Here is a 12,318-nt window from a genome sequence, read left to right on the forward strand (position 1 = left end):
AGGCCTCAGTTTCCCTATCTGTAAATGACACGGTAGACCAGATACCGTAAAGTAGATCTTTCTAATTCTAACATTTTAAAACCTTGTGGTTTTTTAAAGTTTTATTACAAAAATGATTTTTAGTGTCTCACAGATACTCTTTGTAAGGTGGGCAACTTGAGTCCTAAGTACTAAGCTCAATTTTCTTGATGATGTTATGCAATACTCATACATTTGAGATAAAAAGATCCTGTGAAGAAAATGGATTAATGGCTATCTAAATGTGTTTGTTTTGAATACTATTTGCATGTTGTTTTTCATTCATAGACCTAAGCCACTATCTCTGGGGATAGTACTTCCAACGTTTTCCAACTCTACAGTAAATAGGCTTTACTGGCAGGAATCGTCATGTGTTGCTTATCATAAATTTTCTCTTGTACAATTTCATCCATCTTCTCCTTTCTTTGACTTCAGTCCCTTCCTGCCAAGTACCAACAGAAGTTGGTTTGTTTTTCTTTTTTAAAATGTATTTAGTAGCCTAGGAAGGTACAGGGATAATATTAGAAACTTAACGTTTTGCAACATTAAATAGGTGGTGAAAGTTCATAGCAAGTAATAAACATTTCTCTGAGCCCCGTGAAACTGGAAAATCACTGTTTGGATTCATCCACCATAAATACAGAGAAGGAATTTGGTTCCTGGAGTACAAAAGAGGATCAAATTTGTAAGATTCTTATATCCATAGACATGACTAAACAATTCATGTCTCAGATCTGGTCAGGGTTTCTAAAGGCTGTTGGCAACCATGGTAATTACAGTGGATATTTGGAAGATAGGTTTGGAGAAAATTTGATGTGAGAACTCTGGAATAAAATTGAGGTTCTGGAAGCTCAGAGTTGGAAATTGCTCCATCCATTTACCAGAAAAATCAAAGAAATGAAACGGTATCTGCAAGATGTAGTATCAAATGAGCAACTTCTAGAAGTGGTCTTGGAAGTTTATATAATTTTGGAGGCAGAATCAGCATGATTTACTGATCAATGCAATATCAAGGCTGAGGGGATCCTTTACTGATGGTGAAAACGTCAGTCAACAGTCATTCAGTTGTGTCTGACTCTTTGTGACCCCATGGACTATAAATCTGCCAGGCTCCTCCATCTGTGGGATTTTTCAGGCCAGAATACTGGAGTGGGTTGCCATTTCCTTCTCCAGATCTTCCCAACCCAGGGATTGAACCTGGGTCTCCTGCATTGCAGGCAAATTATTTACCATCTGAGCCACCAGGAAAGTCCTAATCTGTTATGAGATAAGGAATTTGGAGGATGGATTCAGGAAATGATGTGATATGATCTAAGGCTTGAGGATGGGAAGGAAAGAGGTCAATGATTAAAACTGAAAACCAAGAAAATGGGAAATCAGAAACATTTAAAACAAGAAAAAATAATATGAGAGTCAACAGGAGCAGAGGAAAATGAACAAATCAACTTGTTGTTTGGTCTTGGTCTCGATTTTCTTTTTCATAAAACCTGAAGAGTTTACAGTGTAAATTCCATAAACCCAATTTAATAATTTAGGGGTTTTATAAGAGCTTAATCAGATGGAAATTTCTAGAAAATGTTACAGTTCCCCAAACTGAATAAGATAATGCTGACTTAATCCTGTTTTATCAAGGAAGCATTTTGGTAGCATCACCTCATCCTGCTGCTCACAATCTTCTGGTAGTGCCTATTTTCTGTGGCTTAAGGCTAAACTTCTTAGCCTGGCAGAAAGATTGTCACCATTAAACCCTAACCTATCTTAGCTCCTCCTGTCACCCCCTTTCTTCAATCTCTCTGTTCTAGTCTCATTGAATTTATCATAATTCTCTTTAAAACAATGCCTTTGGTTTAATGACCAAATGCCTTTGCACATATTATTTCCTACCTTTGAAATGGTCTATTTCCTTTGCCATATAATAAACTCCTTGATTTCCTTCCAGTGTAAAAAAAAAAAAAAGTCATCTTCTCTAGGGAAACCTGCCTGACTTCCCATGCAAGAAGATTTGGTTGTATGGACTGCAGGACTCCCACTGCCTTGTGCAAATCTTGCCATTAGAGCACTAATCACACAAGTGTAATTTGAAATTTTTTCTCTCTGTATCAGTTTCTCTTATACACTGTGGACTCCTCCAGGGACCAAATAACCATCATTATAGCCATGCTATGTAGAAGAAAGCCTAACATTTGTAATGACTTGTTCCATGCCTGTCTTCCTCTTTTAAACCATAAATTTCATGAGAAGAAAGGTCTTGACCATCTGTTCCTTGTATTCCTAGTGCCCGGCACAGAAATTGAGTTACTGTTCCAACAGTTTCAAAGAATAGAAGATAATAACTTGGGACACATAATTAATAGTACCTGGCAGTCTATTGGAGGTGAGAAATGAGGAAGGAGAGGTCAAGGCATGGCATGGACTTTTGGATACATGGTGGTTTCATTCACTGAGATGGCGATCACTAGAAGAAAACAAGATTGAAGGTGAGGGAGAGGATGAAGCTTTGTGTTTTATTCATTTAATACATGTATTATTTAGTAAGCATCAGATACTGTTTTAAGTGCTTTACAAATATTAACTCATTTAATCATGATAGTAATCCTCTGTGTTAGGTACTTCAGTATAATCTCCCTTATACAGATAAAATTGAAGCATAGATAGATTCAGGAATATCCCCATGGGCATCCAGATGTTAAGTGATCTAGAAAAGTTTCAGATTCAGTGAATTCATCTTCAGAATCCATGCTTTTGTCCACTTCACATGCTACTGAGTTCAGCTTTGAATGTAAGTTTTGGACAAGTTCAGTTTTTGACACATTGTATCTGAGATGCCCATAAGGAAATCCACTAAGTATTAGATATTCATATGTTGATGCTTCCCTGGTAGCTCAGCTGGTAAGGAATCCACCTGCAATGCAGGAGACCCAGTTCGATTTCTGGGTTGGGAAGATCCCCTGGAGGAGGGCATGGCAACCCACTCCAGTATTCTTGAGCTTTCCTGGTGGCTCAGATGGTAGAGAATCTGCCTGCAGTGTGGGAGACCTGGGTTCAATCCCTGGGTTGGGAAGATCCCCTGGAGGAGGGCATGGCAACCCACTCCAGTATTCTTGCCTGGAAAATCCCCACGGACAGAGGAGTCTGGCAGGCTACAGTCCATGAGGTTGCAAAGAGTCGGACACAACTGAGCAACTAAGCACAGCACAGCACATTCATATGTTTAATCATAATGAATCTTGATAAACGCCTGTGACTCAGCTTCTATAGGAAGCGGTATTTAAAGAATCAATATTTAATAGCCAAAACTAATTTATTAACTTTTCTTTAAAGACTTTAGAGGACGTCCCTATACACAATCTACAGCAGTCCTTGTTTACATCCTCTTTCTTCTCCAATCAACTAATCTTAAACCACCAAGTCCCTAAGACTCTAATCTCTTGCAATCCCCAAGGCAGGAATAGCAGATTTCTTCCACCAGCTTCTTGGATTTCTGTCTTCTTTCTCTTCTCCACCCCTCAAAATTGCATTATGTATGTAAGTAGCCCCTCTTACAGCAAGAAATCATTGTTTCTTTTTAGGATACTAAGAAGAGGGGAGAAATTAGATGACAGTAATAAGATTCACTTTGGAGGGATGGTGAATGAGAAGCCTGTAAACACTCCCATGTGAAGTTTCTTTTTACTGCCACATATGCATCTGGAGCTCGGACAAGAAGACTGCACTATTCATTTTGAACATCATTTACATATAGCTAAGAATGAAACTGTGTAAATGTGATCAAAGAGTTTGTACATGTAGAAGAAAAATGAGCCAATGATGAATCTCTGACAAACCAGTTAAGTCAGTCAGTAAAGACTCTGAAAAATAGATAGTAAAGAAGCAATCTGAGAATTTAAACTAGTATAACCAGGAGAGTAGTATCTTGGAAGCAAAGGAAATTTCAAAAAGGAGTAATGCAGTCAATAGCCTAGAACACTGCAGAGAGATCTAGGAAAATAAGGTCTCATGGGTGTCGGCTGAATCTGACAATACAGAGTGCAGGGCAGACCTTGTCTAGAGCATGTTTAGTGAAATGGTGAGCTCCAAAACTGATGAGGAAGAGGGAGAAAGAGTATAGACAACTGTATAAATAAATGATCATATGTAAAAGTCTTTCCAACCTCTTCAGAAACTGAAAGGTAGGTCTCATTTCATGTATTTCTTAATTTTTATTATTAATCTCTAATGGATCTCTCATAATTCAAAATAAACAACTGAAGCAGTTTCAAATGTGTGTGTATAAAATGTCACTTAAAATAATAATATCATAAATTTGAAACTACAGAGAAAATTTCATTTTACCAGAAACTATAAATGATACATTTACTGTGATTGAACACTAACTTCAACTTGCATTCCCTGGCTTTCAAGGAAAAACATTAAACCCGATCGGTTACCCAGCTCTTATTCTCTCTGAGAACACAGCTTCACAAAAGAATGTTTGAGGTCATTAAAATCTTGAATGAGATCTGGAATTAATTTTAAAATTAACTTTGGATTTATTTATATTCTTGTCCCTTTTCCTTTTGTTCTCCATAAAATATTATATATATATACACACATATATATATATGTAGATAAAACTATTTTTAGAAAAAAATTCTTAGAGTATTTTTTAACCAACGAATTGAGAATATTTTAAAGCATAGTATAACTTTCCCTTTCCTTACATTTCTATGCAAACAAAATAACCAGCCCATGTCCAGAAGATTTCTGGACATATTTTTTTCTGATGAAGCCCATCAATTAGAGTGAAAATGTTTTCATTCCGAGAGTTACTCAAAGGGAAATATCTTGCTTTTAAACTAGATTATAGTTTAATAGAGAGAATGGAGGTTATAAACTATGCCTTGACCACATTTGATTAAAAAATAAATATCACTTAATAAAAAATGAAATAAAAATGATCTAGTGGGCTTTCAGTCATGATAAAGTAGCTGGTTATGAGATTTATCCTTCTGCCATAATCAACTAGAAAGCAAAAAAATTATGCGAAATAACTGCTTTAGATATTGCACAATAGGCAAATGAGAGCTATAACACCTGAAAGAAAACTCTACGATTGTCCCAGTTTTAGGCAATGGAGACTTTTTGGAACTGTAGCATAGGGAGAAGGCTCCAAAGCAGAACATGATTTGCATTAGGAGTGTATTATTTGTTTCACTCCACCTACTAGGGTCATCACATGCAGAAACACCACCTCTCCTGTCAATTTCTGTGTCATTTCCAGTCTTTGGTCTTTGAAACACTTCTTTCAACATAGCAGGGTGTATTTTGCCCTCCAGGCTACATACCAAGACCCACTCCAATTTCAAACTTGAACTTAGGCAAGGGTTATATAGGAAACTCTAAATATTTCTGTGATTCAATATCAGGACATACAGTTTCTATTTCATACTTGACCTAGTGCCCCATTGACCTCCATTACCTAGCGCCCCATTGACCTCCATTACCTTTTTTCTTAGATGTTCTTTGAGTCATCATCAAATGCCTAGCACTCTAGGTCCTCTAGGATTTATGACCAGTCTTACTCTTGCAAGCAGTGTTCCCTCCACCCTTCTAGAAACTAGAATCCTGTCTGACCCAGAGTACAACTTTATGATATCAAAATTCCTGAGTGATGATTACCTGCATAGACTACTGAATGAGTGCCTACATGCTAAGTCGCTTCAGCCATGTCTGACTCTTTGTGACCCCATGGACTGTAGCCCGCCAGGCTCCTCTGTCCATAGGATTCTCCAGGCAAGCATACTGGAGTGGGTTGCCATTTCCTCCTCCAGGGGATCTTCCCCACCCAGGGACTGAACCCAAGCCTCTGTGTCTCCTATATTGGCAGGTGAGTTCTTTACCACTAAAACCACCTGGGAAGCCCTTTTTGAAGGTCAAGAGAAGAAAATCTGTCACTGCTTCCAATTTCCCCCCTTCTATTTGCCATGAAGTGATGGGACCAGATGTTTTTGAATGTTGAGTTTCAAGCCAGCTTTTTCACTCTCCTCTTTTACCCTCATCAAGAGGCTCTTTAGCTCCTCTTCACTTTCTGCCATAACAGTGATGCCATCTGCATATCTGAGGTTGTTGATATTTCTCCTAGCAGTCTTGATTCCAGCTTGTGATTCATCCAGCCCAGCATTTCACATGATGTACTCTGCATATAAGTTAAATAAGCAGGGTGACAATATACAGCCTTGATGTACTCCTTTCCCAATTTTGAACCAGTCCATTGTTCCATGTCCAGTTCTAACTGTTGCTTCTTGACCTGCATACAGGTTTCTCAGGAGGCAGGTAAGGTGGTCTGGTATTCCCATCTCTTTAAGAATTTTCCACAGTTTTTGTGATCCACACAGTCAAAGGCTTTAGTGTAGTCAATGAAGCAGAAGTAGATATTTTTCTGGAACTCCCTTGCTTTCTCCATGATCCAACAAATGTTGGCAATTTGATCTCTGATTCCTCTGCCTTTCCTTTGTTGATATTGTTGTTTTGTTTGTTTGTTTTTTATTTTAATTGGAGGCTATTTGCTTTACATTTTTGCGGTGGTTTTTGCCATACATTCACATGAATCAGCCATGGGTGTACATGTGTTCCCCATCCTGACCCTCCCTCCCACCTCCCTCCCCATCCCATCTCTCAGGGTCATCCCAGTACACTAGTCCTGAGCACCCTGCCACATGCATTGAACCTGGACTGTCGATCTATTTCACATAGGATAATATACATGTTTCAATGCTATTCTCTCAAGTCATCCCACCCACTCCTTCTCCCACAGAGCCCAAAAGTCTGTTCTTTACATCTGTGTCTCTTTTGTTGTCTCTCATATAGGGTCATTGTTACCATCTTTCTAAATTCCATATATATGCATTAATATACTGTATTGGTGTTTTTCTTTCTGACTTACTTCACTCTGTATAATAGGTTCCAGTTTCATCCACCTCATTAGAACTGATTCAAATGCATTCTTTTTAATAGCTGAGTAATATTCCATTGTGTATATGTACCACAGCTTTCTTATCCATTCATCTGCCGATGGATATGTCAATGTCCATGTCCTAGCTATTGTAAACAGTACTGTGATGAACATTGGGGTACATGTGTCTCTTTCAGTTCTGGTTTCCTCAGTGTGTATGCCCAGCAGTGGGATTGCTGGGTCGTATGGCAGTTCTATTTCCAGTTTTTTAAGGAATCTCCACACTGTTCTCCATAGTGGCTGTACTAGTTTGCATTCCCACCAACAGTGTAAGAGGGCTCCCTTTTCTCTGCACCCTCTCCAGAATTTATTGTTTGTAGACTTTTTGATAGCAGCCATTCTGACCGGCGTGAGATGGTACCTCATTGTGGTTTTGATTTGCATTTCTCTGATAATGAGTGATGTTGAGCATCTTTTCATGTGTTTGTTAGCCATCTGTATGTCTTCTTTGGAGAAATGTCTGTTCAGTTCTTTGGCCCATTTTTTGATTGGGTAGCTTATTTTTCTGAAATTGAGCTGTAGGAGCTGCTTGTATATTTTTGAGATTAATTCTTTGTCAGTTGCTTCATTTGCTATTATTTTCTCCCATTCTGAAGGCTCTATTTTCACCTTGCTTATAGTTTCATTTGTTATGCAAAAGCTTTTAAGTTTCATTAGGTCCAATTTGTTTATTTTTGCTTTTATTTCCATTACTCTGGGAGGTGGGTCATAGAGGATCCTGCTATGATTTACGTCAGAGAGTGTTTTGCCTATGTTTTCCTCTAGGAGTTTTATAGTTTCTGGTCTTACATTTAGATCTTTAATCCATTTTGAGTTTATTTTTGTGTATTATGGTGTTAGAAAGTGTTCTAGTTTCATTCTTTTACAAGTGGTTGACCAGTTTTCCCAACATGACTTGTTAAAGATTGTCTTTTTTCCATTGTATATTCTTGCCTCCTACGTCAAAGATAAGGTGTCCATAGGTGCGTGGATTTATCTCTGGGCTTTCTATTTTGTTCCATTGATCTATTTCTGTCTTTGTGCCAGTACCATACTGTCTTGATGACTGTTGCTTTGTAGTATAGCCTGAAGTCAGGCAGGTTGATTCCTCCAGTTCCATTCTTTCTCAAGATTGCTTTGGCTATTCAAGTTTTTTTGTAATTCCATACATATTGTGAAATTATTTGTTCTAGTCCTCTGAAAAAGACCATTGGTTGCTTGATAGGGAGTGCATTGAATCTATAGATTGCTTTGGGTAGTATACTCATTTGCACTATGTTGATACTTCTAATCCATGAACATGGTGTATTTCTCCATCTATTGTGTCATCTTTGATTTCTTTCATCAGTGTTTTATAGTTTTATATATATATAGGCCTCTAGTTTCTTTAGGTGGATTTATTCCTAAGTATTTTATTCTTTTCATTGCAATGGTGAATGGAATTATTTCCTTAATTTCTCTTTCTGTTTTTTTCATTGTTAGTGTATAGGGATGCAAGGGATTTCTGTGTGTTAACTTTATATCCTGAAACTTTACTATATTCATTGATTAGATCTAGTAATTTTCCAGTAGAGTCTTTAGGGTTTTCTATGTAGAGGATCATGTCATCTGCAAACAGTGAGAGTTTTACTTCTTCTTTTCCAATCTGGATTCATTTTTTTTCTTTTTCTGCTCTGATTGCTGTGGCCAAAACTTCCAAAACTATGTTAAATAGTAGTGGTGAGAGTGGGCATCCTTGTCTTGTTCCTGACTTTAGGGGAAATGCTTTCAATTTTTCACCATTGAGGATAATGTTTGCTGTGGGTTTATCATATATGGCTTTTATTATGTTGAGGTATGTTCCTTCTATGCCTGCTTTCTGGAGGGTTTTTATCATAAATGGATGTTGAATTTTGTCAAAGGCTTTCTCTGCATCTATTGAGATAATCATATGGTTTTTTTCATTTATTTTTATTAGTTGGAGGCTAATTACTTTACAATATTGTAGTGGTTTTTGCCATACATTGACATGAATCAGCCATGGATTTACATGTGTTCCCCATCCCGATCCCCCCTCCTGCCTCCCTCCCCATCCCATCCCTCTGGGTCTTCCCAGTGCACCAGCCCTGAGTACTTGTCTAGTTTTTATCTTTCAATTTGTTAATGTGGTGTATCACATTGATTGATTTGTGAATATTGAAGAATGCTTGCATCCCTGGGATAAAGCCCACTTGGTCATGATGTGTGATCTTTTTAATATGTTGTTGGATTCTGTTTGCTAAATTTTATTAAGGATTTTTGCATCTACGTTCATCAGTGATATTGGTCTGTAGTTTTCTTTTTTTGTGTGGCATCTTTGCTTTGTTTTGGTATTAGGGTGATGGTGGTCTCATAGAATGAGTTTGGAAGTTTACCTTCCTCTGCAATTTTCTGGAAGAGTTTGAGTAGAATAGGTGTTAGCTCTTCTCTAAATTTTTGGTAGAATTCAGCTGTGAAGCCATCTGGTCCTGGGCTTTTGTTTGTTGGAAGATTTCTGATTATGGTTTTGATTTCTGTACTTCTGTTGTGTCTGTTAAGATTTTCTATTTTTTTCTGGTTCAGTTTTGGACAGTTATACCTCTGCCTTTTCTAAACCAGCTTTTACATCTGGAAGTTCTTGATTTACATGCAGCTGAAGCCTAGCTTGAAGGATTTTGAGTATAACCTTGCTAGCACATGAAATGAGCACAACTGTGCAGCAGTTTGAACATTCTTTGGCATTGTCCTTCTTTGGGATTGGAATTAAAACTGACCTTTTCCAGTCCTGTGGCCACTGCTGAGTTTTCCAAATTTGCTGACATATTGAGTGCAGCATTTTAACAGCATCATCTTTTAGGATTTGAAATAGCTCAGCTGGAATTCCATCACCTCCATTAGCTTTGTTCATAGTAATAATGCTTCCTAAGACCCACTTGACTTCACACTCCAGGATGTCTGGCTCTAGTTGAGTGACCACACCATCATGGTTATCTGGGCCATTAAGACATTTTTTTTGTATAGTTCTTCTGTGTATTCTTTTCACCTCTTCTTAATCTCTTCTGAAATAAATATAGAATAAGTAAATTTCAACCCTTAACTCACTCTATACCCCAAAATTTAATAAAAATGGATTGTAATCGTAATCATAAAAGCTAAACAGCTGTACAACTTCCAGAGGAACAGGAAAAAATATCTACAACGTTGGCATAAGCAAACATTGTCTATCTACATAGGACAGAGAAGCATAAACCTGGAAAAAAAATAATTGATAAATAAGAATTCAAGAAAATTATAAACCTCTGTTCTTCCAAAGTTTTTGCTAAGAAAATGAAAAGTAAGCCTCAGACTGGGAAAAAATATTTTCAACACATAAATCTGAAAAGGAATTTGTGTCCAGTGTATATAAAGAACTCTGTTATCTCCATGATAAGAAACAAGTTAATAAAAGAAAATAAAAATAGGCATTGATTTCCTGAGCACTAAATTCTTAGACAGGCAGTTAACAAAAGAAGATGTAAGAATGGACTATAAGCCTATGAACTGAAGCTTAATGCTAAGTGTTAGTGAAGACATGGAGGTACTAGAACTCTCAGAAATTTGTGTTGGGAATGTAGAAAGATACTGGGTTGACCAAAAAGAGCATTCACGTTTTTCTATAACATTTAATGGAAAAACCCAAACGACCTTTTCAGCCAATCCAGTACAACCACTTTTGAGTCATGGTGTGACAAATTCTAACAAAATTAAACATACATTTAACAAGTGACATAGCAATTCCGTTCCTGGATATTTATCCAAGAGAGGAAAATATATGTCCATATAAAGACATATATTAATGTTAAAAGCACATTTATTCAAAATGCTTAAAAACTGAAAACAGCACAAATTCCCCATCAACAGATGAATGGATAAACACAATCACATGAGTACTACTTAGTAACAAAAATGAGTGAACTACTGATACACACAACATGAATAAGCCTGAAAAACATTTTCAAAAGAGTAAAACAGAATACAAAAGAGTAAATGTGTATGATTCCATTTATACAAAACTGAAGGAAAAATATAATCTATTATTATTTATAGTAGAGTAATGTTGCCTGGGGCCAGAGGTGGAGGTTAGGATGACTGCAGAGAGACACAATGGAAATTTTTAAGATGATGGAGATCTTCTCTATTGTGAATGTATGGTGATTACATGGGTGTATGCACTGATCAAATCTCATCAAAGTATATACTTTATCTTTTTAATCAGAATATAATTGCTTTACAGTGTTGTGTTAGTTTCTGCTGTACAATATTGTTAACCAGCAATATGTAAAATATATACTTTAAACGGGGCTTCCCTGGTGGCTCAGATGGTTAAGAATCTGCCTGCAATGTACTAGCCTGGGTTTGATCTCTGAGTCAGGAAAATCCCCTGGAGAAGGGAATGGCAACCCAATCCAATATTCTTGCCTGGAGAATCCCATGGACAGAGGAGCCTGGGGGCTACATAGTCCATGAGGTCACAAAGAGTCAGACACGACTGAGTGACTAATGCACACAGACTTTAAATATGCATATTTTATGTAAATTAAACTTTAATAAGGCTATTTTTTTCTTTTTATTTTAATTGGAGGCTATTTACTTTACAATATTGTAGTGGTTTTTGCCATGCATTGACATGAATCAGCCATGGGTGTACATGTGTTCCCCATCCTGAACCCCCATCCTGAACCCCCCTCCCACCTCCCTCCCCATTCCATCCCTCAGGGTCATCCCAGTGCACCAGCCCTGAGCACCCTGTCTCATGCATTGAACCTGGACTGGCGATCTGTTTCACATATGATAACATACATGTTTCAATGCTATTCTCTCAAATCATCCCACCCTCGCCAATAAGGCTATTTTAAAGGTAGAGTGTGGATGAGTGAATGTATATACCAGTGTTGTAAAAGTTTGCTGAAGAAACTAGATCTTTATATTAATAGTTATGAAAATGTTAACATACATGGTAAAAACAACTAGAGTTCTAATTTCTTCACAGTGAACTTCAGAGTATTAAATCCAGTTAATATGATGAAAAAGTAGATGGAGCAATAGAGGATTTCCAAGGACTCTCAGAGGATGGGAACCTCAAGTTCCCATTAACACACACAGGCACACACACACACACACACACACACACACACACACACACATACACACACTCAGTGTCACACAGCCAGTAAGTAAAAAGGCTACAATTCCAATCTGAGCTGTTCTGGCTCCACAGTTGGAGCATTTTTTAAAGTGGTAACAAACTTTTTACCTTAATAGAGTTTTTAAATTGAGTATACTTCACATACCAT

Source organism: Odocoileus virginianus, unplaced genomic scaffold (assembly GCF_023699985.2).
Source record: "Odocoileus virginianus isolate 20LAN1187 ecotype Illinois unplaced genomic scaffold, Ovbor_1.2 Unplaced_Contig_1, whole genome shotgun sequence".
Lineage (NCBI taxonomy): Eukaryota > Metazoa > Chordata > Mammalia > Artiodactyla > Cervidae > Odocoileus > Odocoileus virginianus.